General features: G+C 46.9%; 1 long non-coding RNA gene across 14 annotated transcripts; it reads left to right on the top strand.

Annotated features, from left to right (window-relative positions):
• Positions 1-653: 653 nt before the first annotated feature.
• LOC103106017 (uncharacterized) lies at positions 654-23,580 on the top strand. Of its 14 annotated transcripts, none has more exons than XR_008914464.1 (15): positions 654-799; positions 1,143-1,305; positions 4,636-4,809; positions 5,405-5,489; positions 6,294-6,430; positions 7,973-8,109; positions 8,528-8,627; positions 9,605-9,786; positions 10,886-11,423; positions 13,109-16,021; positions 16,869-16,950; positions 18,560-18,737; positions 19,888-20,063; positions 21,130-21,667; positions 23,362-23,580. It is a non-coding gene; the product is annotated as an uncharacterized LOC103106017 (long non-coding RNA). The 14 variants fall into 14 exon arrangements; XR_008914457.1 differs by lacking the exon at positions 8,528-8,627 and adding an exon at positions 19,615-19,706 and having other exon boundaries at positions 655-799; XR_008914456.1 differs by lacking the exon at positions 8,528-8,627 and adding an exon at positions 19,615-19,782 and having other exon boundaries at positions 655-799.
• Positions 23,581-23,817: the final 237 nt, after the last annotated feature.

Genomic DNA, 23,817 nt, shown 5'->3' with positions numbered 1-23,817 from the left:
AATAGGAGTCTTCCAAAGCACATCTCAGGGAGAGAAGAAGCAGAATCCTTTCCAGAATACAGAGAGGAGAGAGAAGAGCCCATATAGATAGCATAGAGAGCAATATAAAGCTCTATCTGTCTATCTATCTATCTATCTGTCTGTCTATCTGTCTGTCTGTCTATCTATCTATGTATCTATCTATGTATCTATTTATTTATCTATCTATCAGGTGAGAATGTATGTAGATATATAGGAAGAGAGTCTGTGAGTTCCTAGACATGGAGGAGGAGGAAAAGGGATGATTCTTGAGGTTTGTGAGGTCAGAGGATGTGTAAGTCCTGGAAATGGATGGATGTAACCAGTATAAATAATGCTGTAGAGGAATAAGGAAGTGGCAGCCTGAGGCCTTAGAAACATGAATATATTCTCATTCCTCAAACACAAAAGATGTCATGCATTTTCTGCATTTCATACCCAAAAAGGATCCTTTATGCAATATGTGAGAGACTTCAGAGTCACAGGAATGTAGAGAGTAGATATATCAAGCAAATGGGCCTGATCTCGCTGTATATAGGGTCATTCAGCCAAACTCTGAGGTATCTCAAGCAGGAAGGGAAGGTGGAGATGCAGAGATCCCCCTGATGAGAATAGTCTGATGACACAAAGACCCCATTACATCATACTATGCTGACTGGAGTGGGCAGGGTCATAAGAGGCAGCAGAGGTGTAGGGATAGAGACAGCCCTGAGGCTCTGGACATCCATCACAGTCACTGTAGTCATCTCCCTCCTTGACAGACTCCCTGGAGAGAGCAGAAGTAAGGAACCTCCATCTCCACTCACCCTTCTGAACAAGCCCAACCCCTTGGGGTCCCTTGTAGCATTGATGGTGAGGGAGGGGAAAAAGAAGCAGGAAGGGGGAATGATGGAGTAAAAATTGAGCTTGAGAGGGTCAGAGTGAGTGGGGTCCTGACTGCTGGCACAGAGGTTAGTGGGATGTCCAGAGGTAGACCATGGAGATTGGGGTAGGGTTGTTGGGAGAAGGACTTCACCAAGGTGAGCACTGACATCACTGCTTACCACGTCTATGCTTGGAGGGATCAACTAGGGGAGGTTCTGGCAAGCCAGAACTCATCTTCTCTTGTCTGCTTATCCCCCTAGGGCTGCTAATGGATGTCTGAGAGGTGAGAGAGGTCCAGAAATCTATCCAAAGGCCACTCTGAGAATCAGTTAGGAGAAAAGTGTTCAGGACAAGCCACAGACTGCTGAATCCTGTCCCAAAAGGAAAAAAAAAAGATCCAGAACACCAGCTTTCCATTCTAAGGTGAGATAGACCCTGTAAGATGGGGGACACCTGTGGCTCAGGAGGAAGGTCCAGGGAGACCCATGGGCTATGGGAGGCTTTAATCAGAATTAGCTGGATCAGGGCTGGACCATCAAAATAATTAGACTGGGAGTATTTTTGTCATAGAGGGAGGAGGCTATTTGACTGGATGAAGGGAGATGGAGAGGCAATGACAGAGAGGAGCCTGAAGGGGCTTGTAGTTGTATGTTTGAGGGTAAGGGAGGCTGGAAGAGATATCAGAGGTCAGCTTTGTTGTCCAACTAACTGATTGCCAGAAAGGGCTAAGTGAAGTGAAGAAGAGCGGAGGAGTTTGGTCTATTTTACACAGCCATAAAGGGAAGGGGGAAAAGCAGGTCCTGAGTCTAGAATCCTCTTGTCTGCCAAGCTAGCTGGCTTACATCTTGGCAGCTACCTTTTCTGAGAGCCAAGTTTCATGCAATCAGATTGCCTAAGAATGAGGTGGAGAAATTCCCCATACAGCCAGGACTGCTGTGAGTCTTCAGTCATGGGGGAGAAGAGATATCAAGTAAGGGGTTTGGATCAGCCTCTGGAGAAGTGACCTTCCCTGAATTTCTTTCATTTAGGAAAACAGGGATTTGCACATCCCACTCCTCTTTTCTGGAACCTCCATGAACATTTCCCTGGGATTTAGAGGTTAAAGCTCAGGAAAGGTTCATCTTGCTGATCTCAGATAATTCCTCCTCTGGAGTCTCAGCTTGTTGAAGGAGTACTTGGACAATAGGAATGGCATAGAGATTGTCAAAGACGGGTATCATGGAGGGAAGGGGAACAAGAAAAACTTGGTACACTTGGGTTCACTGACATTTGGGCTCTCAATAATCACATGGAAACTGAAGGACATGAACTGAATGAGAGTGGGAACTGTGAGTTGTTTAAAGGGACCTCCTTGCACTATAGAAGGATCCTTTAGGAAAGCAGGGTGGGGAAAGAAGCCTGAGTTAACAGCCTCTAGATCAGGGTAAATGTGGCACTTCCATGGCCTCCTTGAGCCAGCATATGGGGCTATCTCAAACAGGAAGAGGTATTTGCCCCATCTGGAAGAGATCAGCTCAAGCACATCTCTCACTAACATTGTCTCCCTGATTCCAAAAAGGTTGAAGAGGGAAAGATGAGGGCAGAAGCAGTACTGAGTCGAATTTGTGAGAACAAACGGGACCAGGAATATGTGAAGGCAACTTCTCCAGGAATACTTTAATTTTAAGTATTTCATCAACAAGCCCCAAATTCCCTCAATTATTGTAGTAAATAAAATTATTAACGGAAAACACAACCCAAAAAAAATGCGTGTAAATCTACAAAAATTCCCCTACTCTCTGACGAAGGATCCATCCAAAAAGGGATAGGAGAGAAGGCAGGAGACACACACATATTCACACTGACACAGAGATGTATACAGGTTTACACAGAAGATTCACACACTCCTGAACCCCTAAACTCAATTGTTTCAAAAAATTTCATTGATATCCTTCCGGAATCTTGGCGAGAAGACTAAAGAGGGTAGTGTCAAAAGGGCCTTGAGGAACATCGGCCTGATTTATGTGGAGAGATTAAGAGGCCAAAGACAAAGGAGTTGAGCATGTTGATTCTTTTGAAAAAATTTCAAGGAAGAGGTCAGTAGAAGGCTAAGATACATCATCCCCTGAGCAAGATCCCTGATTATCTGGTTATTTAGAAATGGAGGAGCACCCAACCATTCACTATCCCCCCTTATATTCAGGTATTGCTGTGTTCTCTTTATGGATTAATATTAGGAATTTTCCTCTATACACTCTTGGTGTCCAGAATTCATCACTGACCAGTAATTTATAGGCGTTAATAAATCCCTGTATGATCTATGGAGCCAATTGGTATTAAAACTGTTGTATTTGGGGTGCAGAGATTCACCGTATTCTCCCTTGGGAAGTGCCATATGATTATTCCAGTGTGCTTCTCCTTGTTCATATACATCAGTCCTTGGGGAGCTTCTATCTATATATGAGTCCTGCACTGGTGAGAGCTGATTCCATCCAGATTCCTCTTCCTGTGGTCCACATATTCCCTCCTTACTCTATATATGAGGAATAAGACACTGTCTGTGGACACCAATAGGAGTCTTCCAAAGCCCATCCCACAGAGAGAAGAAGCAGAATCTTTTCAGGTATACAGAGAGGAGAGCCCATATATGAATCAGAGAGGAAGATAAAGTTCTGTCTGTCTGTCTATCTATTTATCTGTCTGTCTGTCTGTCTATCAGGAGAGAATATATGTATATCTATAGGAAGAGCGTTTGTGAGTGCCTAGAGATGTAGGAGGAGGAAAAGGGATGATTTCTGAGGTTTGTGAGGACAGGATGTGTAAGTCCTGGAAATGGATTTTTTTAAACCCTCACCTTCCGTCTTGGAGTCAATACTGTGTATTGGCTCCAAGGCAGAAGAGTGGTAAGGGCTACGCAATGGGGGTCAAGTGATTTGCCCAGGGTCACACAGCTGGAAATGGATTGCTAGAACCATTAAAAGTAATTCTGGAGAGCTATAAAGAGGGGGCAGCCTGTGGTCTTAGAAATGTGAATATATTTTCTTTCCTCAAACACAAGAGATGTCACACATCCTCTGCATTTTCATACATACAAATGATCCTTTATACAACATGTGAGAGACTCCAGAGTCATAGGAATGTGGAGAGTAGGTATATCAACAAAATGAGCCTGATCTTCATGTACGATTATATGGACAAACACTGAGATTTCCTAAGCAGGAAGGGAAGGGGGAGATGCAGAGATCCCCCTGATGAGAATGGTCTGATGACACAAAGATCCCATTACATCATAATATGCTGACTGGAGGGGGCAGGGTCATAAGAGGCAGCAGAGGTGTAGGGATAGAGACAGCCCTGGCACTTTGGACATCTATCACAGTCACTGGAATCATTTCCCTCCTTGCCAGATTTCATGGAAAGAGCAGCAGTAAGGAATTTCTATCTCCCCTCCACCTCCTGAAATAGCCCAACCCCTTGGGGCCCCTTGTAGCATTGATGGTGAGGGAGGGGAAAAAGACAGAGAGGGTGAATGATGGAGTGAAAATGGAGCCTGAGATGGTTGGAGTGAGAGGGGCACTGACTGCTGGCAGAGAAGTTAGTGGGATGCCCAGAGGTAGAACATGAAGATTAAGGTAGGGTTATTGGGAGAAGGACCTCTGCCTCACCCAGGTGGGCACTGACATCACTGCCAACCACTTCACTGCTTGGAGGATTTAACAAGGGGAAGGTCTGGCTAGCCAGAACTCATCTTCTCTTGTCTGCTTGTCCACCTAGGGCTGCTAATGGATGTTTGAGAGAGGAGAGATGTCAGGGAATTTACCCAAAGGCATCTCTGAGGATCAGTTGTCAGAAGAGTGGTCAGAACAGGCCACAGACTGCTGAATCCAGTCCCAAAAGAAAGAAAAGATTCCTGCTGATCCCTCCAGAACAACAGCTTTCCATTCTGAGGTGAGACAGACCATGCAGGATGGAGGACACCTGTGGCACAGGAGGAAGGTCGAAGGAGACCCATGGGCTATGATAGGAGGCTTTAGTCAGAAGCAGCTGGATGGGGGGCTGGACAATCAAAAACATTAGACTGGCAGTGTTTTTGTCATAGAGGGAGGAGGCTGTTTGACTTGGTGAAGGGAACTGGAGAGGCAATCAAGGAGAGGAGCCTGAAGGTGCTTGTAGGTTTGAGTCGAATGGAGGCTGGAAGAGATCTCAGACCTCATCTTTCCAACCTCCTCATTGCCAGAAAGGGCTAAGTGAAGTGAAGAAGGGGGAGGAGTTTGGTCTATTTTACACAGATAGGAAGGGAACGGGCAAAAGCAGGTCCCGAGTTTAGGATCCTCTTGTCTGCCAAGCTACCTGTCTTACATCTTGGTAGCTACCTCTTCTGAGAGCCAAGCTTAATGCACTCAAGTTGCCTCAGTATCGGGAGAAGAAATTCCCCATAGAGCCAGGACTTCTGTGAGTCTTCAGTCATGGAGGAGAAGAGATCAAGTAAGGGGTTTGGATCAGCCTCTGGAGAAGTGACCTTCCCTGAATTTCTTTCATTCAGGAAAACAGAGATTTGCTCATTCCACTCATACTTTTTGGAACTTCCGTGAACATTTCCCTGGGATTTACAACTTAAAGCCTATTAGGTAAGGTCTATCTTGCTGATCTCAGAGAATTCCTTTACTGGAGTCTCTCAATTTGTTGAAGGATTACTTGGACATTAGGAATGGGGTAGAGATGGTCAGTGTTGGGTATCATGGAGGGAATGGGGATCAAGAAAGGCTTGGTAGAAATGGGTTGAGTGCCATATGGGCTTTCAGTAATCACATGGAAAGTGAAGAACATGAACTGAATGAAGGTGGAAATTGTGAGTTGTTTATAGGGATCTTCTTGCACTATAAAAGGATCCTTTAGGAAAGCAGGGTGGGGAAGGAAGCCTGAATTAACAACCCCTAGATCAGGGTAAAAGTGGCACTTCCATGGCCTCATTGAGTGGGGTCTGTGGTGCTGTCTCAAACAGGAAGAAGGAATTTGCCCCATCTTGAGGAGACTAGCTCAAGGACATCTCTTAATAACATTGTCTCCCTGATTCCAAAAATTTGAAGAGGGAAAGATGAGGCCAGAAGCAAATACCCAGTCCAATTTGTAAGGACAAATGGGAGCAGAAATTTATGAAGGCAACTTCCCCAGGAGAGCTTTAATTTTAAGAATTTTATCAACAAGCCATAAACTCCAGCACTTACTGTAGTAAATAATGTGATTTGGGGGTCTATATATATTCCCCTACTGTCTCATCAAGGATCCATCTAAATAGGGATGGGAGAGAAGGAAGTACATATGCAAATATTCACACTGACACAGAGATAGATACAGGTTTTCTCACCAGATTCACACAATCCTGAACCCCTAAATTCAATCATTTTTTTCAAATGTTCATTGATATCCTTCAGGAATCTTGGAAAGAAGACTAAAGGTTAGTGTCAAAAGGGCCTTTAGAAACATCTGCCTGAATTACAAGGAGAGTTTAAGAGGCCAAAGGAGAAGAAGTTGAGTACGTTGATTCCTTTGGAAAAATCCCAAGGAAGAGGTCAGTAGAAGGCTAAGGTACATCAACCCCTGAGTGAGCAGGATCACTGTTTATCTGGTTATTTAGACATGGAGGAGCACCCAAACCATTTTCTCTTCTCCATTCATTCTGGAATTGCTGTTCCCTACTGATTTATATTAGGAATTATCCTCTATACCCGCTTGTTGTCCAGAATTCAGCACTTACCAGTCCTTTCTAGGCATTAATGACTCCCTATGTGATTTATGAAGCCAGTTATTATGAAAACTCTTGAATTTGGGGTGCAGGGACTCACTGTATTCTCCCTTGGGAAGTGTCATGTGGTTATTCAAGTGTGCTTCTCCTTGTTCACATGCATCAGTCTTTTAGTAGCTTCTATCTATATATGAGTCCTGCATTGGTGAGAGCTGATTCCATCTAGATTCCTCTTCCTGTAATCCATACATTCCCTCTTTACTCCATTATATGAGGACTTAGACACTGTCTGTAGACACCAATAAGAGTCTTTCAAAGCCTAGCCCAGGGAGAGAGGAAGCAGAATTCTTTCAAGTATACAGAGAGGAGAGAAGATAGCCCATATATAAACCAAGAGAAGAAGATAATGCTCTATATCAATCAATCAATCAATCAATCAATCAATCTATCTATCTATCTATCTATCTCTATATATGGAGAAAATATTTGTAGATAGGATAGGAAGAGAGTCTGTGAGTGCCTAGAGATGTAGAAGGTGGAAAAGGGATGAATGTTTGCATTTGTGATGACAGAGGATGTGTAAGTCCTGGAAATGGATTGTTAGAACCACTATAAGTAATGCTGGAGAGGACTAAGGAGGGGGCAGCCTGAGGTCATAGAAATGTAAATATATTCTCTTCCTTCATACACAAGGGATGTCACATATTCTCTGCATTTTCATACACACAAATGATCATTTATACAATATGTGAGAGACCCCAGAGTCATAGGAATGTAGAGAGTAGATATATCAATGAAATGGGCCTGATCTTTCTGTATATCGAGTTATACAGCCAAACACTGAGGTCTCCTAAGCAGAAAGGGAAGGTGGAAATGAAGAAATCCCATGATGAGAATAATCTGATGCCACAAAGACCCCATTACATCATAATATGATGACAGAGGGGGGTGTCAGGGTCATAAGAGGCAGCAGAGGTGTAGGGATAGAGACAGCCCTGGGGCTCTGGCCATCCATCACAGTCACTGTAGTCATCTCCCTCCTTCACAGACTCCCTGGAGAGAACAGAAGTAAGGAATTTCTATCTCCCGTCACCCACCTGAACCAGTCCAACCACTGGGGCCCCTTGTAGCATTGATGGTGAGGGAGGAGAAAAGGAGACAGAGAAACAGGGGGGATGATGGAGCCTGAGACCTTGGAGTGAGAGGGGCACTGACTGATGGCACCAAAAATGGATGGGAAAGAAGTCAGGAGACACACATATTCACACTGAGACAGAGATAGAATGCAGGTTTTCACACCAGATACATACACACTCCTGTACCCCTAAATTCAGTTATTTCAAAAATATTTTCATTGAAATCCTTCAGGAATCTTGGAGAGAAAACTAAAGGGGAGTGTCAAAAGGGCCTTGAGGAACATCTGCCTGAATTACGTGGAGAGATTAAGAGGTCAAAGGCAAAGGAGTTGAACAGGTTGATTCCTTTGGAAAAATCCCAAGAAAGAGGTCAGTAGAAGGCTAAGATACATCATCTCCTGAACAGGATCCCTGTTTATCTGGTCATTTAGACAGGGAGGAGCACCCAAACATTCTCTCTTCCTTCATATACTCTCGTATTGCCGTGTTGTCTTCATGGATTTATATTAGGAATATACCCCCTTGGTATCCAGAATTCAGCACTGACCAGTCCTTCATAGGCATTTAATGACTCCCTATGTGATATATGGAGTCAATTGGTGTGAAAACTCTTGTATTTGGCTGCAGAGATTCACTGTATTCTCCCTTTGGGTGTGCCATATGATTATTCAAGTATAGTGCTTATTTACATACATAAGTCCTTGGGTTGCTTCTATCTATATATGAGTCCAGCACTGGTGAGAGCTGATTCCATCTAGATTCCTTTTCCTGTGTTTCACATATTCAGTCTTTACTCCAATATATGAGGAATGAGACACTGTCTGTGGACATCCATAGGAGTCTTCCAAAGCCCATCCCTAAGGAGAGAGGAAACAGAATACTTTCAGGTATACAGAGAGAAGAGAAGAGAGGCCATATATAAAAGAAAGGAAGACAAATCTCTATCTATCTATGAAGAAGAGAATATATGTAATATAGGAAGAGAGAGAGAATCTGTGGGTGCCTAGACATGGAGGAGTAGGAAAAGCATGATTGCTGAGGTTTCTGAGGACCCACGATATCTCTGTCCTGGAAATGAATTGATAGAACCAGTATAACCAATGCTGGAGAGGAATAAGGACAGGGTTGACGGAGGACTAGGAAATCTGAATATATTTTTTGTACTCATAACACAGGGGATGTCATGCATTTTTTACACACAATGGTCCTTCATGAAATATATTAGAGACCTCAGAGTCATAGGAATGTGGAGAGTACATATATCAACGATATGGGCCTGATCTTTCTGTATATTGGATTATAGGGCCAAACACTGAGGCCCTTCAGAGCAGGAATGGGAAGGTGGAGATGAAGAGATCCCCCTGATGAGAGTAATCTGATAACACAAAGACCCCATTACATCATTATATGCTGACTGTAGGGGGCAGGGTTATTAGAGGCACCTAGAGGTTGTAGAGATATAGAGACAGCCCAGGGGCTCTGGCCATGCTTCAGAGTTTCCCTCTTTGCCAGGCTCTCTGGAGGCAGCAGAAGTAAGGAATCTCCATCTCCCCTCACCTTCTTGAAAAATCCAAGCCCTTAAGTGCCCCTTTGTAGCACTGATGATGAGGTAGAGGAAAAGGAGGCAGGGACAAAAATAGAGCCTGAGAATACTGGAGTTAGAGGGGTAATTACTGCTGGCAGAGAGGTTAGTGGGATACCCAATTGGGAGACCATGGAAACTGGGTTAGAGTTGTTGGAAGAACTACTGCCTGACAAATGTGGGCACTGACATCTCTGCTCACCAGGTTTCTGCCAGGAGGGTTAAGAAGACAAGGGTCAAGCTGGTCTGGACTCATTTCCTCTTGTCTTCCTGTCCCCATAGGGCTGCTAATGGATGTCTAAGAGAGGGGAGAGGTCCAGAAATTTTCCCAAAGGACACCTTGAGGATCACTTGTCAGAAAAGTAACCAGGAAGCACAAGCAACCGATTGCTGAATCCACTCCCAAGGAAAAGAAATAAATAATTCATCCTGGTCCCCCCAGAACCAAGGCTTTCCATTATGAGGTGAGACAGTCCTTGTAGCATGGGGGATCACCTGTGGATCAGGAGGGAAGGTCCAGGGAGACTCATGGGCTATGGAAGGTTTTAGGCCTAGAATATGGGCTGAACTAGCTGGATGGAAGCTGGATCATCAAAAAGTATTAGACTGGCAGTGTTGTTGTCATAGAGGGAAGGGCCTTTTTGTCTGGTTGAAAGTATCTGGGAAGAGATATAGGAGAGGACTAGGAAATGGGGCTTATAGGTTTGGGTGGCCTGGAGGCTGGAAGACATGTCAGAGTAAATCAGGTCCAACGTCCTCATTTGAAAGAAAGGACTAAGTGAATCCAAGAGGAGGACAGGGTTTTGTTTTGGGTTAAAGTACAACCAGGAAGGGGCAAATCAAGATTCTTAGTCCATGAGCTCATGAGCCAAGTGTCAGGTACTCAGGTTCCATCAGAATTTTGTGGAGAAATTCCCCATAGAGCCAGTATTTCTGGCTTCAGTTATAGAAAAGAGATCAAATGATGAAGGGTTTTGGATCAGGCTGAAGTAGATGAGAGAGACCTTCCTAGAATTTCTTTCATTTAGTAAAACAGGGATTTTCTCATCTTCCTCATACTTTCTGGAACCTCACTGAATATTTTCCTGGGATGTAGATGTAGAAGCCTAGGCAAGGTCCATGTTTCTGGTCTCAGAGAATTGCTATTCTAGAGTATAAGCTGCTGAAGGAGTTATCTGGGGCATTAAGAAAGTCGGGTAGATGGGCAAAGAGGGGTACCATGGAGTGACAGGGACGGACAAAGACTTGGTAGACATGGGCTGAGTGGCTTCTGGGCTTTCAATAATCACAGGGAAAGTGGAGATCACAGACTGAACAAAGGTGGGAATTGCAAGCTGTTTAAAGAAACCTGCTTGGGCTGCAGATGGGTTCTAGGGGAAATCAGGGTGGGGATGGAAGCCTGCTGAATCACAATCGCTGCTCTAGACCTCATCAGCCCCTGCATTTCCCACCCAGGCTAATCTGGGAAGTTCTTCCAAGCAGGGGAGAAGGCTTCTACTACAACCTGCAGAGGTCAACGTTATGGACAGTCTCTCTTTGACATTGTCTCTCTGTTGCCAACAGCCTGAAGACAAAGATGAGGCCTGAAGCAGGAGTCCAGTGCAGTTATTTGTAAACATGGGGCCAGGGATATGAGAGAGCATCCTCCCAGGAAGGCTAAAGGCCCTTCTTAATAGGCCCACCCTTATTCCTACAAATACTCTAGTTAACAGAAATCTAAAAGAAAGCACAAAGCAGAAGGTGTCTCCACTCCAACCTGACATCTTCCAACCTGCTACCATGGATCCAACAAATGTTGCAGTGCAGCATGGGATACTCCCACATGAACCCCACCCAGCCCCTCAGCCAGCCACACACCCAGAGAAGACACTGCCATGCTCACATGCAAATTCTTGTTCCCCCAAATCACTCCATAAAATGTTGTCATCCCCATCCATTGGCAGTTACGGTGGCAGAAGCCCAAAGGCGGCCCACAGAGGCACTTTCAGATACACATGCCTGACTGAGGCAGAAGAGTCATGGCAACCCAAGGCAACACAGGCTGGCAATATTCATTCCTATGGAATGCGATGGTGGAAGAGTCAGACATCTCTCCTCCTCGGTGAGCTTCCCTTCTTTGCTTATTGAGCCTGAATGAGTGCTCCCCCATTGGCCCTGCCCAGCCCTAGACTGGAATATGAGAGGAGGGTCTCCTGAAGAATGGTATTCTGAATTCTCTGCGGCATTCCCATGCTATTGAGATCTGAGCACTCCCGCGTGCTCTCTAGGGATTGCTGATTCCTTATCGGGTCCCCTTACAGCCCCCCAGAAGCCCCTAGATTGGGCAGCGGCCATGTTGGAGGCCTCGTGCACCAGAACCCAGCGGGCCCAATGGGGTGGGCTTTTGAAGGGCTGACGCAGGGACGTGTGGACACACAGCAGAGGGGCCCCGGGCAGCAATAAGGGTGCCTGTGCCTCCCTCCGTCCATGCCGGGCTCCCGGGATGGCCACAGTGTGTAACAGCCCCGCACCAGGCCACTTGCAGCAGCAAAGGTGGGAGCGAGGAGATGAGCCGCAGTGGGTGCGTGGGGAGCCGCCTGGAAGCCCACGCAGCGGAGCTGGACGGGGGTGGGGGGTGGCGCGAGAGGAGCTGAGGCCAGGCGGGTGGGCGGGTGATGCCCGTTGGGGGCCTATGGAGGGGGGGGGGGAGTTGACGCAGGAGCCCTGCAGAATGTCCAAGCGCTGAGGTCACTGGCCATCAGCTCTGAGCGGGGGAGGGGCGCCTAGCCAGGGCTCGGCTCCGCTAGGCTACGGCTCCCCCTCTGGCTGAGAATGGCTACTGCACAGGAGACAGATGCGGGGACCTGCCCAAAGCCCAGGCCAACCTCAGCTGCCTGAACCTGGGAGACCTGTGGGCAAGGAGCACAAGCTGAGGACCTGGGACAGCTCCCAGGGCAGGGAAAAGGTCCAGGACTGGTTCCTCCAGACCTGTCACAGCCCCGCGGGAGGGGGGCACGTGTGGCTGGGGGGGGGGGGGCCTCAGGGACACTGTGAAGTCAAGAAGTAAGGCAGGGGCTTGGCCAAGGCTCACACAGACAGCAAAGGGCCAAAGACGGCCTGGGAGCCTGCCAGGGTAGCTGCCTTTCATCTCCTGGGCTCTGCTTCCACTGGGAGCCAAGCTAAAGTGGCCCAAATTCCCTGCAAGCTACTCCAGCACAGCTGCTGAAGAAATTTCCCTCAGAGCTAGGGATGCTGGCAGGCTTCAGACTGGAACCTGGCCTAAGAGAGGGACCAATCACTCCCCTGGCCTTTGGGTCAAAAGGGGGTGGACAGCCCCCAAGATGAGCCTGAGCACAATCCCTTGGCTTCTCCACTTGTGAAATTGGGATGACTCAGAACTGACTCCATTTGGGCTCTCCTTCAACGTTTCCTGAACCTTGTAGGTAGCAGGCTGGGCAAAGTCCTTTTCTCCTGCCCTCAGACAATTCTCTCTCTGGGAGGGGGACTGCTATGTGTGTGAAGGAGGGCCTTTGACAGTCCAAATGGGGCAGAGGTGGTCAAGAGTTGGCCAAAGGATCAGAGAGCCTTGGAGTGGGAGGAGGGTGGGGGCAGATTGACAGGACTTCATTGGTGGGAAGCAAGCTGGAGATGATGGACAGAGAATAGAGGTGGGAGATTGTCAGCTGTACAAAAGGTCCTGCTTGGGTGGCAGAATGGGGGGGGGGATGCAGGTTGGGATAGGAGGAAGCCTTCTCAATAACAAGCTCTTGACCACAGCTCATTGTGCCCTTTCCTGTCCCACCTTAGACTAGTCTGTGATGTTCTACCAGCCAGAGGGAGAGTGCTTCTCCCCCAACATGCAAAGATCATGGATATCTCTCACTCAACTTGTCTCTCTCTGCTTCCACAAAGACTGAAGAAGAACAAGAATTAAGAAGCAGGAGCCCAATTCAATGTAGCATTGGGGCTCAGCGTATAGGGAACAGCTTTCCCTGGAGGGCTATAAACACTTCATCACCACCAAAATTGATTCCAGCAAGCAATTCTGTTCATAGATATCTAAGGCAATGCACACACAAAAAGGAGTGGGCACAGTGTACCCCCCTCAACCTGGTCTGATCTCTTCTCGTTGATAACCAGTGATGCCCAAGGGATGGGATGGAAGTGGGCCAGAGACTCAGAGACTAGGAAGAAGACACTCCTGCACACACTCCTGTACTCATAAATACAATCATTTCCTAAAGAATTTTATATCCATATCTATTTGTAATAATGTGGAGAGGAGGCAATAGAAGGAGTTCCATTATGACCTTGAGAAACACCTGTCTGACTTAGGAAGGGAAGACTTTTAGGGTAGTCAAAGGAAAAACAGGCTGAGTGTATTCATTCTTATATAAAATCACATGGAAAAAACAATGGTGGAAGATTCAAACACACCTCCCATCTGTGGAACCCTGCTTTTCCTAGTTATTTAAATGGGAAGAAGGAGACCACCATTTTCTGGCAGTCCATACATTCATATATTGAAAGTTCTTCTACATTCTTATTATGAATTCTCTCCCCTTCTTTCCTACTCAAATGTGAGCATGAAGATATACCATGAGCAATGACATGTTCAGTTTCTCGACATTTGGTTTTCTCCCTTTTCAGTCTATGTATGATAACTGAGGACACATGGACTCCCATATAAGAACTGGATTAATGGGGGGCTCATTCAGTCTACCTTTCTCTTTGAGTATATTCAAAATCTCTTGGAATGACATACACTCTGCACAAAGCCATGCAAAACTTCATATATTCTATCTTGAGTCATAGGAAGATTGTTTTAAACATTTATGGAGCCGAGAGGAGAAAGACAGAAACAGACAGAGAGAATGACACACACAGAGAGAAAGTAATTCTACTATGTTCAGGGAGAGGGAATAAGGATGTAGGCAGACACATAGACACACATAAGACTAGAGGGGGAATGTGGGAATATTCATATCCATTGCAACAGAAAGAATGATGGATGAGGTTGATGGGGCAATCGGATGAGTAAAAACAATAAAGGAGGGGATAGAAAGAATATCTGATAGCTGCAGTGGAATGAAGGGAAAGAAGGGCAGGAGTTATCTTGTGGTATATTATTGGTTCTCCTCAATGGAAGATATGAAATTTTTTTTTCAAGATAAGTATCCTCTAGATCAGAATCTAGAGATATAGGAATGAAGATAATATGTTGCTATATCAATGAAATGGGCCCTCTCTTTGTGTATGTATGCTTATACAGCCAATCACTGAGGACTCTTGAGCAGGAAGGAAAGGGGAAAATGCAGAGAAAGCCTTGCCATGAATAGTGTGAGGACACACAGACCCCATTACATCCTAATATGCTGACTATGAGGGGTTATAAGGGATGAGTCGGGCAAAAAGATATTGAGACAGACAACCCAGGGGCTCTGGTTATCTATCAAGCTCATGTGGTCATCTCTCTCCCTGACAGTCTCACTAGAGAACAGGAGTAAGAGAACCCACCTTCCCTTTCCCATTGCAACCATGCCAAGGCCTAGGTACCTAGGAGCCTCTTGTGGAGGGGAGAAAAAAAGGAACTGCGGAGAGGAAAAGGTAGAGGGGAAATGGGCCCCGAGTGTGCGGATGAGATGGGCACTAACTCCTGGTAGAGATGTGAGCAGGATGCCCAATGAGAAACAATGGAGACAAATCTAGGGCAGGGTGGTTGGGAGAAGGACCTCTGGTTGACCAAGGTGAGCACTGACATCACTGCCCATCAGGTCTCAGTGTGGAGCAGGGTCTGTCTAGCCTGGACTCATCTCCACTTGTCTGCTTGTCCCCTTAGAGCTGGAAGTGCTTGTCTAAGAGGCCAGAGAAGTCAGACCTTGCCTAAGAGAATTCTGAGAACCAGTTGACAGAAAAGTGGTCACAAAACACAAGCCACAGACTACTGAATCTCCTTGTAAAGAAGGAAAATGATCCCTGCTGCTCCCACCAGAACTGTGGCTTTCCAGTCTTGAAGTGAGAATGTCCCTATAGCCAGGGGGCACTGGTGGCTCAAGAGAGGAAGGGCCAGAGAGACCCATGGGTAACACTCTAGGCTTTGAGCATAGAACGTAGACTGAACTAGTTGAATGGGGACTGGCCCACTAAAAGGCATTAGACTGGCAGTGTTTTTGTCATAGAGGGAGGAAGCTGGATGACTGGATGACTGGAGCTAGGAAAAGATGTAGGACAGGAGTCTGAAGGGGCTTGGAGGTTTGGGTAGCCTGGAGGCTGGAAGAGATCTCAGAGGACATCTGGTCCAACCTCCTCATTTGACAGAAAGGGCTAAGTGAAGTCAAAAAGGGAGGGATTTGGCCAGGGTTAGAGTATAAGCTGGTTCTGAGTCCAGGACTCTCTTATCTACCAAGCTAGCTGTACTACATCTTGGAAGCTACCTCTTCTGAGAGCCAAGCTTCATGGACTCGGGTTCCCTGAAAACAGTCACTGAGAAACAGGTGGAGAAATTCCTCATAGAACCAGGACTTCTGAGAGTCTTCAGTCATGGAGAAGAGATCAATTGAGGCTCCAGCCAAGCCCCTGAGGGACGTTGGATCAGCCTCTGGTGGACACATCGCAGTGAAAGTGCCTTTTCCTGAAATTCTTCCATTTAGAAAAGCAGGGAATTGCTCATCCCCCTCATCCCTCCAGAACCCTCTTTGAACATTTTCCTGGGATATGGAGGTAAAAGCTTAGGCAAGGTCCATCTTGCTGATCTCCAAGAATTCCTCCTCTACATTCTCAGTTGTTGAAGTAGTTCTTGGACATAAACAATGGGGTGTAGAGATGGGCAAAGAGGGGGTACCATGTAGTGACAGGCATAAATAAACATTTGGTAGATATGGGTTGAGTGCCATTTGGGATATCAATAATCACATGTAATGTGCAGATAATAAACTGAATAAAGAGGGGAATTGTGAGTTATTTAAAGGATGCTGCTTGGGCTGCAGAAGGGTCCTGGGGGAAATCAGGGTGGGGATGGAAGCCTGAATTACCAGCCCCCTAGATCAGGGCAAATGTACCACTTCCATTGCCTCACTGGGCCAATCTCTTGGGCCACTGAAACCAGCAATAGGGAATTTGCCCCATCTTGAAGACATCAGCTCAAGGACATCTCTCACTAATATTGTCTCCCTGATTCCAAAAATGTTGAAGAGGGAAATATGAGGTCAGAAGCAGTACCCAGGTCAGTTTTTAAGGACAAATGGGATCAAGAATATATGAGGGTAACTGCCCTATGGGGAGGGGTATAAGTATTTTATCAACAAGCCCAAAATTCACTCCAGCATTTACTGTAGTAAATGAAATTCTTAAGGGAAAACCCAATGCAAAACATGAGTGAGGCATCTACATAAATCCTCACTACTGTCTGACCATGCAGGAACAGATGCAATTGAAGACAGGACACACACACACACACACACACACAAATATTCACACTGAAACAGATACAGTTGTCACACAAGATACAAACACACTCCAGTACCCCTAAATGCATTCATTTAAAAATTTTTTCATTCATATTCCTCAGGAATCATGAAGAGAAGACTAAAGGGGAATGTCAAAAGGGCCTTGAGAAACATCTGCCTGGACGAGAATTAAGGAAGCCAAAGGTGAAAGGAGTTGAGCATTTTGATTTCTATCTTAGATTCCATGGAAGAGGTGAGTGGAAGGCTCAGATCTATTATCCCTTGAGCAGGATGTTTATCTAGTTATTTAGACTTGGAGGAACATTCAACCATTCTCTCTTCCCCCAAATATTCCAGTATTGCTGTGTTCTCATTTGGATTCATATTAGGAATTCTCTATACCCCCTTTTTTCCAGAATTCAGCACTGACCAGTCCTTTCTAGGCAATAATGACTGCCTGTGTGACCTATGGAGGCAACTGGTATGAAAAATTTGGTATTTGGGGTGCAGAGATTAAAAGTATTCTCCCTTGGGAAGTACCATATGATTATTTGAGTATATTCGAGTGTGCTTCTCCTTTATCACATACAACAGTCCTCCTGTAACTTCCCTTTATGTATGAGTCCTGCACAGGTGAGAGCTGATTCCATCTAGATTCCTCTACCTGTGGTCCACATATTCCCTCTTTACTCCTATATGTGAGGAATAAGACACTGTATGTGAACATAGGAGTCTTCCAAAGCCCATCCCAGGGAGAGAAGAAGCAGAATCCTTTCAGGTATACAGAGAGAAGAGCCCATATATGAATCAGAGAGAGGAAGGTAAAGCTCTATCTATCTATCTGTCTGTCTGTCTATCTATCTATCTATCTATTTATCTATCTTTCAGGAGAGAATATATGTAGATATATAGGAAGAGAGACTGTGAGTGCCTAGAGATATAGGATGAGGAAAAGGTTTATGAGGACAGAGGATGTGTAAGTCCTGGAAAGGGATTGCTGAACCAGTATGAGTAATTCTGAAGAGGAGTAAGTAGGGACCAGCCTGAGGACTTAGAAAATTGAATACATTCTCTTTCCTTATACACAAGAGATGTCATACATTCTCTGCATTTTCATATGGAAAAATACGCCTTTATACAATTTGTGAAAGACTCCAGAGTAATAGGAATGTGGAGAGTAGATATATCAAGCAAATGGCCATGATCTTGCTGTATATAGGGTTATACAACCAAAACACTGAGGTCTCCCAAGCAGGAAGGGAAGAGGGAGATGCAGAGACCCCCCCGATGAGAATAGTCTGATGACACAAAGAACCCATTACATCATAATATGCTGACTGGAGGGGGCAGGGTCATAAGAGACAGCAGAGGTGTAGGGATAGAGACAGCCCTGGGGCTCTGGCCATCCATCACAGTCACTGTAGTCATCTCCCTCCTTGACAGACTCCCTGGAGAGAGCAGAAGTAAGGAATCTCCATCTCCACTCACCCTCCTGAACAAGCCCAACCCCCTTGGCACCCCTTGTAGCATTGATGGTGAGGAAAGGGAAAAGGAGGCAGGAAGGGGGAATGATGGAGTGAAAATGGAGCCTGAGAGGGTTGGAGTGAGAAGGTCACTGACTGCTGGCACAGAGGTTAGTGGGATGTCCAGAAGTAGACCATGGAGATTGGGGTAGGATTTTTGGGAGAAGGACCTCTGCCTCACCAAGGTGGACACTGACATCACTGCCAACCACTTCACTGCTTGGAGGGATTAATAAGGTGAGGGCCTGGCAAGCCAGAACTCATCTTCTCTTGTCTACTTGTCTCCCTAGGGCTGCTAATGGATGACTGAGAGGGAAGAGAAATCAGAAAATTTACCCAAAGGCCCCTCTGAGGATCAGTTGGCAGAAAAGTAGTCAGGAAACACAAGCCACAGACTGCTGAATCTAGTTCCACAAGGAAGAAAAGATCTCTGCTCATCCTTCCGGAACAACAACTTTCCATTCTGAGGTGAGACAGTCCCTATAGAATGGGGGACACCTGTGGCGCAGGAGGAAAGTCCACATACTCTATGTGTAGTGAGGTATGTGAGGAATGAGACACTGTCTGTGGACACCAATAGGACTCTTCCAAAGTCCATCTCAGGGAGAGAGGAAACAGAATCCTTTCAGTTATACAGATAGGAAAGAAGAGAGCCCATATATAAATCAGAGGAAGGCAAATCTCTATCTATGAAGAGAGATTATACGTAGATATATAGGAAGAGAGAGAGAATCTGTGAGTGCCTAGACATGGAGGAGGAGAAGGGATGATTGCTGAGGATTCTGGGGAACCAGGATAAGTAAGTCTGGGAAATGAATTCATAGAACCAGTATAAGTAATGCTGGAGAGGAATAAGGACAGATTAGCCAGAGGAATTGGAAACCTGAATGAATGTATTCTCTGTCCTAATAATGCAGGAGATGTCATACATTCTCTGCAATTTTTATACACACAAATGGTCCTTCATAAAATATATTAGAGACTCCAGAGTCACAGGAATGTAGAGAATAAATATATTTATGAAATGTGACTGATCTTTCTGTATATGGGATTATAGGGCCAAACACTGAGACCTCCAGAGCAGGAATGGGAAGGTGGAGATGAAGAGATTCCCCTGATAAGAATAGTCTATTGACACAATGACCCCCATATATCATAATGTAATAACTGGAGGTTTCGGGGTTAGAGGAGGCTCTAGAGGTGTAGTGATCGAGATATCCCAGGGGCTCTGGCCATCTAGCACAGTCTCCCTCTTTGCCAGGCTCCCTGGAGGCAGCTGAAGTAAGTAATCTCAATCTCCCCTCACCCTCATAAAAAATCCAAATTTCTAAATGTCCCTTTGTAGCACTGATGATGAAAGAGGGGAAAAGGAGGCAGGAATCGAAAATGGATCCTGAGAATATTGGAGTAAGAAGGGTAATGACTGCTGGCAGAGAGGTTAGTGAGATACCCAATTGGAAGGCCTTGGAAACTGGGGCAGCGTTGTTGGAAGAAGAACCACTGCCTGACCAAGGTGGGCACTGACACCACTGCTCAACAGGTTTCTGCCAGGAAGGGTTAAGAAGACAAGGGTAAGGCTAGTCTGGACCCATTTCCTCTTGTCTGCTTGTCCACGTAGGGCTGCTAATTGAAGTCTAAAAGGGGGAGAGGTCCAGAAATTTAACCAAAGGGCAACCTGAGGATCACTTGGCTGAAAAGTTATCAGGAAACACAAGTGACAGAAGGCTGAAACCACTCCCAAAAGAAAGAAATTATCTATGCTGGTTCCCCCAACACCATGCTTTCCATTATGAGGTGAGACAGTCCTTGTAGCATGGGGGGTACCTATGGCTCAGGAGGGAAGGTAAAGGGAGATTCATGGGCTATGGGAGGTTTTAGACATAGAACATGGGCTGAATTAGCGGGATGGGGGCAGGACTATCAAAAAGTATTAGACTGGCAGTGTTGTTGTCATAGAGGGAAGGGCCTGTTTGTCTGGTTGAAAGGACCTGGGAAGTGATACGGGAGAGGACTAAGAAAGGGGCTTACAGGTTTGGGTGGCCTGGAGGCTGGAAGACATCTCAGAGTAAATCAGATCCAATGTCCTCATTTGAAAGAAAGGACTAAGTGAATCCAAGAGGAAGACAGGGTTTTGTTCTGGGTTAAAGTACAACCAGGAAGGGGCAAATCAAGGTTCTTAGTCCATTAGCTCATGAGCCAAGTGTCAGGTACTCAGATTGCCTCAGAATTTTGTGGAGAAATTCCCCATAGAGCCAGGACTTCTGGGAGTATTCAGTCCTGGAGAAGAGATCAAGTGATAAGGTGATCAGGCTGAGGTAGATTTGACCTTCCCGGCATTTCTTTCATTTAGGAAATCTGGGATTTTCTCATCCCTGTCATACTTTCTGGACCCTGCTAGAACAAGATCTTTGGATGTAGAGGTAGAAACCTAGACAAAATCCATCTCTTTGATCTCAGAGAATTCCTCTACTAGAGTATAAGCTGCAGAAAGAGTTCTTGGGCATTAAGAAAATGGGATAGATGGGTAAAGAGGGGTACCATGGAGTGACAGGGACGTACGAAGACTTGGTAGACATGGGCTGAGTGGATTCTGGGCTTTCAATAATCACAGGGAAAGTGGAGATCACAGACTGAACAAAGGTGGGAATTGCAACCTGCTTGGGCTGCAGAAGGGTTCTAGGGGAAATCAGGGTAGGGATGGAAGCCTGGAAGACTGCTATAGACCTCATTAGGCCCTACATTTCCCACACAGTGTAATCAGGGAAGTTCTTCCAAGCAGGGCAGAAGGCTTCTACTACAACCTGCAGAGGTCATCCTTATGGCCAGTCTCTCTTTAACATTGTCTCTCTGTTGCCAGCAGCCTGAAGACAAAGATGAGGCCTGAAGCAGGAGTCCAGTGCAGTTATTCGTGAAAATGGGGCCAGGGATATGAGAGAGCATCCTCCCAGGAAGGCTAAAGGCCCTTCTTAATAGGCCCACCCTTATTCCTACAAATACTCTAGTTAACAGGAATCTAAAAGAAAGCACAAAGCAGAAGGTGTCTCCACTCCAACCTGACATCTTCCAACCTGCTACCATGGATCCAACAAATGTTGCAGTGCAGCATGGGATACTCCCACATGAACCCCACCCAGCCCCTCAGCCAGCCACACACCCAGAGAAGACACTGCCATGCTCACATGCAAATTCTTGTTCCCCCAAATCACTCCATAAAATGTTGTCATCCCCATCCATTGGCAGTTACGGTGGCAGAAGCCCGAAGGCGGCCCACAGAGGCACTTTCAGATACACATGCCTGACTGAGGCAGAAGAGTCATGGCAACCCAAGGCAACACAGGCTGGCAATATTCATTCCTATGGAATGCGATGGTGGAAGAGTCAGACATCTCTCCTCCTCGGTGAGCTTCCCTTCTTTGCTTATTGAGCCTGAATGAGTGCTCCCCCATTGGCCCTGCCCAGCCCTAGACTGGAATATGAGAGGAGGGTCTCCTGAAGAATGGTATTCTGAATTCTCTGCGGCATTCCCATGCTATTGAGATCTGAGCACTCCCGCGTGCTCTCTAGGGATTGCTGATTCCTTATCGGGTCCCCTTACAGCCCCCCAGAAGCCCCTAGATTGGGCAGCGGCCATCTTGGAGGCCTCGTGCACCAGAACCCAGCGGGCCCAATGGGGTGGGCTTTTGAAGGGCTGACGCAGGGACGTGTGGACACACAGCAGAGGGGCCCCGGGCAGCAATAACGGTGCCTGTGCCTCCCTCCGTCCATGCCGAGCTCCCGGGATGGCCACAGTGTGTAACAGCCCCGCACCAGGCCACTTGCAGCAGCAAAGGTGGGAGCGAGGAGATGAGCCGCAGTGGGTGCGTGGGGAGCCGCCTGGAAGCGCACGCGGCGGAGCCGGACGTGGGTGGGGGGTGGCGCGAGAGGAGCTGAGGCCACGCGGGTGGGCGGGTGATGCCCCTTGGGGGCCGATGGAGGGGGGAGGGAGTTGACGCAGGAGCCCTGCAGAATGTCCAAGCGCTGATGTCACCGGCCATCAGCTCTGAGCGGGGGAGGGGCGCCTAGCCAGGGCTCAGCTCCGCTAGGCTACGGCTCCCCCTCTGGCTGAGAATGGCTACTGCACAGGAGACAGATGCGGGGACCTGCCCTAAGCCCAGGCCAGCCTCAGCTGCCTGAGCTGGGAGATCTGTGGGCAGGGAGCACAAACTGAGGACCTGGGACAGCTCCCAGGGCAGGGAAAAGGTCCAGGACTGGTTCCTCCAGACCTGTCACAGCCCAGCGGGAGGGGGGCACGTGTGGCTCTGGCGGGGGAAGGGGGGGGGGCCTCAGGGACACTGTGAAGTCAAGAAGTAAGGCAGGGGCTTGGCCAAGGCTCACACAGACAGCAAAGGGCCAAAGACGACCTGGGAGCCTGCCAGGGTAGCTGCCTTTCATCTCCTGGGCTCTGCTTCCACTGAGAGCCAAGCTAAAGTGGCCCAAATTCCCTGCAAGCTACTCCAGCACAGCTGCTGAAGAAATTTCCCTCAGAGCTAGGGATGCTGGCAGGCTTCAGACTGGAACCTGGCCTAAGGGAGGGACCAATCACTCCCCGGGCCTTTGGGTCAAAAGGGGATGGACAGCCCCCAAGATGAGCCTGAGCACAATCCCTTGGCTTCTCCACTTGTGAAATTGGGATGACTCAGAACTGACTCCATTTGGGCTCTCCTTCAACGTTTCCTGAACCTTGTAGGTAGCAGGCTGGGCAAAGTCCTTTTCTCCTGCCCTCAGACAATTCTCTCTCTGGGAGGGGGACTGCTATGTGTGTGAAGGAGGGCCTTTGACAGTCCAAATGGGGCAGAGGTGGTCAAGAGTTGGCCAAAGGATCAGAGAGCCTTGGAGTGGGAGGAGGGTTGGGGCAGATTGACAGGACTTCATTGGTGGGAAGCAAGCTGGAGATGATGGACAAAAAATGGAGGTGGGAGATTGTCAGCTGTACAAAAGGTCCTGCTTGGGTGGCAGAATGGGGGGGGGGGGATGCAGGGTGGGATAGGAGGAAGCCTTCCCAATAACAAGCTCTTGACCACAGCTCATTGTGCCCTTTCCTGTCCCACCTTAGACTAGTCTGTGATGTTCTACCAGCCAGAGGGAGAGTGCTTCTCCCCCAACATGCAAAGATCATGGATATCTCTCACTCAACTTGTCTCTCTCTGCTTCCACAAAGACTGAAGAAGAGCAAGAATTAAGATGCAGGAGCCCAATTCAATGTAGCATTGGGGCTCAGAGTATACGGAACAGCTTTCCCTGGAAGGCAATAAATACTTCATCACCACCGAAATTGATTCGAGCAAGCAATTCTGTTCATAGATATCTAAGGCAATGCACACACAAAAAGGAGTGGGCACAGTGTACCCCCCCTCAACCTGGTCTGATCTCTTCTCATTGATAACCAGTGATGCCCAAGGGATGGGATGGAAGTGGGCCAGAGACTCAGAGACTAAGAAGAAGACACTCCTGCACACACTCCTGTACTCATAAATACAATCATTTCCTAAAGAATTTTACATCCATATTC

This window comes from Monodelphis domestica, chromosome X (assembly GCF_027887165.1).
Source record: "Monodelphis domestica isolate mMonDom1 chromosome X, mMonDom1.pri, whole genome shotgun sequence".
In the NCBI taxonomy this organism is placed as follows: Eukaryota; Metazoa; Chordata; class Mammalia; order Didelphimorphia; family Didelphidae; genus Monodelphis; species Monodelphis domestica.
This window is presented reverse-complemented; position numbering and strand designations above follow the sequence as displayed.